A 5917-nucleotide genomic window follows, 5' to 3' on the forward strand; every position below is an offset into this window, starting at 1 on the left:
CTGAAAGTTCCTTTGGCATTGCGCATGGTGTTGTCATAGGCTTTGACCACCATGTTAGACGGTTCAAGTTCTGACTCGTCTATCTTGAATTTTGACAGCATCTTCAGGGGGCATACACACAAGGCTGACCCGTTGTCCACCATCACATTGCGGGTTTCACGCCCACTAACAGCAATCTGAATGTATAGAGGCTTGAAGTGGTTCCTTCCTTCCGGAGGTAGGTCGGAGTCAAAGAAAGTGATCTCACCAATTCTGCGCTGCAATACATTGATCATGTCTACACTCTGGATCCGGGCAGGCACTCTAACAAATGTCATAGCCTCTAATAAAGATTCTCTGTGTTCCTTAGAGGCGATTAGCAAATCCCATAATGAAATATCAGCCTTTGTCCTCTGCAACTGGCTCAACACTGAATTTGCAGTTACACCGCTAGGTGTTCTGTTTTGGCTGCTCTCACCCACTTCGGTAGTCTTCTTTTGCATTTTCCCCACTTCATCTTCTTTCTTCTTTTCTTTGGGCTGTTCTCCGCCCTTGTCTGTTGTCTTCTTTTTCATTCCATCAGTGGCAACTTCTTTCCCTTTAGACTGAGCACTGCTATCGGGATTATACACTCGCCCACTTCGGGTTAAGCTCTGGATGCCTACTTCATTCACATCCTCCTCACTACTATAGTACCACTGCCCTTCCTGATCAGCTAAACTTTTCTGGATTGCGAGCTGAATCTGCTCGTCTTCACCTTCTGGTACCTCGCCCACCTTCACTGTGATGCTTTTCTCAATCTCTATTTTCACGGGTCTCTTCTCCTCGTCTTCCTCGCTGCTGCAATCATCCCAAATATTCAGCGTGGCACACATTCTTTCCTCCCATTCAACCTCTGCTAACACAAGTTCCTCCGGTAGACCACTTCCGATTGCATTAACTGATCCACCTGACTGGGACTTGTGGGGTGGATAATTGTACTAGTATTGGGGCAGTGGATTGTTCTTTATGCTTGGCTTGTTCTTCTCGGAAGGTTTCGTAATTTTTTCGTTGTCTATCAAATCTTGAATGTCGTGCCTTAACTTGAAGCAATCATCAGTTGAATGTCCCTTACACTGGTGGTAGTCACAGTTCCGATCCATAAACCTACCCCGCACAGGTTTAGCTGGATTAACTGGCAGCTTGGAAAGCACTCCATTCTTAATGCAGGATCTCATGACCGTACTCAAAGGTCTACCAGTCACAGCTCCCACCGTGTTACTACTTCCAAACTGGTTCGGGGCACTACTTCCAGCATTTCTATCAGCATAGGAGGTCCGATAATTGCCAAACCCTCGACTCTTCTTCTTCTCCTCCTTATACAGCTCCTCTATGTTCAAACCATCCCTTTGAACTAGAGCAAAATCAGTGAGTGGTTGGTTCAACATTCTCTCTTTGAAGAAGGGTAACAAGCTTCTACTGAAAATTCTGATTAGCTCTTGGTCCTTCGGCCTTGTCTGGACCATGAATAGCTTTATTCTCCACCTCCTATAATAATCCAAAAAACTTTCGTCTTTTTCCTGTCTCAAACTCTCCAAATCTCTAAGGCCGATCTCATCGCTCTCATCTGTCTTGAAATGCTTAAGGAAAGCAGTCTGAAGTTTGACCCAGTTCCTTTGTACTTCCATCTCCAAATTGTCATACCATCTTCGGTAGCTCTTATGCAGTGTCTGAGGGAATGCCCGTAGCACGTCCTCTTCATTATACCGGTTCATTTGGGAGACCCAAAGGAATTCAGACAGATGGGACCACGGGTCATTGTCTCCTTCAAATATGGTGTGTTTGAAAGTCTTGAAGGGTGTAGAATTTGTGGGACTCAGAACATATTCTGTTACATGGAAATTTGTAACAGGGTCTTTCTCTTTCGCAATAACCATCTTCTCAAACTTATCTTTCAGTTCGGCCTCAAACTTATCTTTCAGTTCAGCAAATTGCTTACTCAGATCGTTCTCAACTGGAACAGCATTACCAGCAGATGCTTGATGACCCGAGGTGGGTTCCGGAGAATCTCTTTCATCCACTATAGGCTGAGTACTTGAAGTGGGTGGAACCTAATTTTGGGCTCTATCTTGAGCAAGGGTAGCAGCTATTATTTCGGAAATGGTCCTTATCTGGGCCGGGGAGAAACCCGTCTCATTCACTATGTCGTCAGCCATTCCTACCAAATCTAAATCTGAATCCGATAAACTTGAATGAATCACAGGACTAACTGGAGTAGACTCGGGGATTGGGGACACTCTGACCAAACGTTGACCAGGGCGTCGTTGCCAAGCTCTCGAGGTGATTTCCCAGGAAGGATCAATTCTGATTGATAGATAGAAATACCTGAGTTAAAGTAGGTCCTGCATGTATTCATGAGAAATAACAGCACAGAATGAGAAATGCAGTTTTAATGTGCTAATGACCGATATGGAAATAAGATCTCGATTTTAACGACTGGACCCAAAATTCGGTATGAATAACATAGCAATAATTTATTTTGTATTTAAACATTTCTAGCATTATCTATCGTCGACCGTCCCCTTTGGAGTTTACAGTCGGCTATTTTCTCTCAAGTTCCTATCTTTTGCCTTGGAATGAAAGAATTTCCAAGCGGAACATTTTTTATTATCATTTTTGTGTCCTTACTTTTTGCCTTGGAACATATAGTCCTAAGCAGGATCTCGTTTTGATTCATTACAAATTTTATAATCTCTCACTTACTTTCAGATAATGCGAGAAATGTGAAGATACAAAGGAATCGCAACCCCCTTAGATCTCCCTTTTCTTTCGGGTATAAATTCACTATAAGTGATTGCATTATATTATTCAAAACGAATTTGAGGTCCAGTCTCAAAATCAAGGTCAAACGTCCATACCAGTCATTAGCTCTTATCCATGCATGGCTGAAAAGAAAAATGTTACATGGTGCATGAATGTCACAACATATGTACAATTTATAACATACAGGGGAATGGGAGTTGGGAAATGCATGCCTTCCAACCTTATTTCTCCCACACACGGATTCCATTGGTATAAATTCCGACATCTGTATCCTAGGAATTGGTCTAATCTCGACAACCAACAGGGGGTTTTGAGATTGACGATATCAACTCTCAGAAATGAATGCGGCATAATAACAGCAAACAGAATCAGGTGTTCCTTAGGGGAAGTAACTAAGGTTTTTGACTATATGCATTGGCTTTAGTCTTATTAGGCTTACAAAGTCTGGGTTCCACAAACAGGATTCGGGCTTTGTTGGGCCTACTCCTTTTGATGCACCTTTAAGTATTAGGCTTGCGGTTGGTAGTATTGTTAATTCTCGGATGGATGTACCTAAAACGCGAGGTTTAGGCTAGATCCACCGTCAAAGTTAACAACAATACCGAACAGTAATATGGGTAGAAAGTGATAAGGAGAGAGAAATGCGGTATGAATGCAAGATCCTAGAAAGATAAAGGAAAGCAAATAAACATATACAGACGATTAAAGAATTTTCCAATGGCTTTCTAACCAATTTTGTTTCCATTTTTAGAAAACATAGGTTTTTAGAGTTAATTTCTAATCACAACCAACTAATTATTAAAAATAATCGGGGACTAGTGGATGAGGAATCCCCAGTGAAGTCGCCAATCTGTTTTCGTCGGAGATCCCACCCCGGAAGGACCTCGAAAACTTTTGCTTCACTGAATTTTATTTAATTTGGAAATGTGATTTTATTTAACAAATGGTGACAAAACCTTTTAGGAGCGCGATGCCGATAAATCGGTCTTATAAAATATTTTGAGTCGCCACCCATTTTTTCGGCAATGGGACCATTTCCAATTGAAAAGTGACTTCATCCAAAACCCAATTTTATTTGAGGCCAATTATTTTAAAAAGACTAGTTGTTGCATCTCTTTTGAGTTCCCGCAAGTATACGGATCGCAACGTAGTAATAAAAGATCGATCCCACGAGGAACGGGTTGAGTCCACTTGCTACTTTATTCTTAATAATGTGTTTACAGAAATACAAATACAGAAGTGATTGATTTCTTTTTATGCTAAGGTTAATACTTAATTAAATTAAAAGATAAGTTTGTAGTTAAATACTTAGAATAATTAATCATAAAGACAAGTGTGTAGTAAAATACTTAGACTAATTGATCATACACAGGATTCTCCCTTTCTATACAAAAGCTTGTAATATACAATAAAGAATTCTTTAATCACATATGGTAAGATATAATTCAACTTCTCAGTATAGAATTATACTATCTATTATATGTATTTCTACATATAATAAAAACCTTATTTTGTTAAATATTAAACCTAATTCTTATTCTTTGATTATTTCAATAAGACAGATTTAATTTCAACAGAAATAAGTGAAGTATGCATATGTAAATTCAACTCACTGAATTAAATCTCTTTGATCTTTACTAAACTATTTCCTTCTTAGAATATAATCTAGTAACTTTGATTAAACAAAGACCAAAAGATAACTTAAAGAATTTTTATTGAATACTACCAATTAAAATTGTTGCTTTGCATAGAAGAGTTATGAGGAACAACGTACAACAAGTCTATAAAACAAGAGAAAGAAGTAATCTAAATCAAGCCTCCGGAGGGCGTCACACCTCAAGGAACTTCTTGGTGTTCTTGGCACAATCAATAACAAGTGACTTTCGTCAATCTTGCTCTAAGTACTACTAACACACTTCTCCTAATACAATCTAAGTGTTTTTGTGAATCTAACTCTGAATAAGAATTAATTCTATATCTGTCTTTTTTTTCTTGCTTCACTTTGATTGCTATTTATAGAGGAGGAGAGTGATGGTGGTTTTGGTAGTGATTGGTTGGCCAAGAGGTGCTTGAGGTGACTTCTCTTGGGAGGAGTCCCGACCCTTGCATGGAAAGATATGACTCTCTGATGAAAAGGCAGCAATCACGTCTCCTGGAAATCTCGACTCGCTCTCACGCTTGTAAAGGTCACGCTCGCGACTTCTTCTCCAAATGCTTCTGCCTTTCAGAAGTTCTTTTCGCGCTCGCGCATCTTGAAGTCGCGCTCGCGACTTTCGCTGGCAAACCTTCTACCTCTCAAAAGTGATTCTCGCGCCCGTGCAGATGGACGGCACGCTCGCGACTTTTGCTCCAATTGTTTCTGACTCTCGCATCTGCTTGTCGCGCCCGCATAGGTGGATGTCGCGCTCGCGACTTGCTTTTTCTGGGTGTGGGTTGCGCGCGCGACTTCTGGTAGCGCTCGCGACGTGGGCATTTTTCTTTGTTGCGACTTGCCTTGCGGCGCGAGGGCTGGATCAAGGAATTCTCTTATCTTTTTAACTTGTTTTGGCCCTATTTTTGTATAGAACAAGTCTTTGCTCCAACTTTGTTCCTGCAATTCGCTTTGAAACAAAACAACACGAATAAACGTAAAATGTACAAAAACAATCATGCATTCATGCAATTTAAATCAAAATAACATAACTAGATTTGCCCGCTTTGCGAGGCTATCACTAGTCAGGCATACCAAGTACGATTTTGGGTGAGGGAATTAGGTACGTCGGCCCGTTGGAAGCCGACGCCCGGAAAACCGGCCTCTTTTAACCTACAGTTTCTAATTTATTTTAGGAAAGCCAATTTATTTATTTAAACCCAATCCGAATAAATCGAACCGAGTTCCTAGGTGGAAAAATCATTTAATCGTCCCAAATAAATCCATTCATTGCTTTCATAACCATTCAAACCACATCAATCATTCAACCCATAGCAATTAAAATAATTAAAAGACCCGCTCTTGCCTTATGGTTAAAGGCAGGCTACAAACCGGATTTGCAATATATTAAAACATAATAAACCCTAAAATCCCATAAACATGCATAATAAAATACTAACCTATTTGATATGATTAAATCATAATCTGCCCATTATTGGTTATTTC

This window comes from Jatropha curcas, chromosome 5, assembly GCF_041381405.1.
Source record: "Jatropha curcas cultivar XTBG-Jc1 chromosome 5, XTBG_Jcur_1.0, whole genome shotgun sequence".
Lineage (NCBI taxonomy): Eukaryota > Viridiplantae > Streptophyta > Magnoliopsida > Malpighiales > Euphorbiaceae > Jatropha > Jatropha curcas.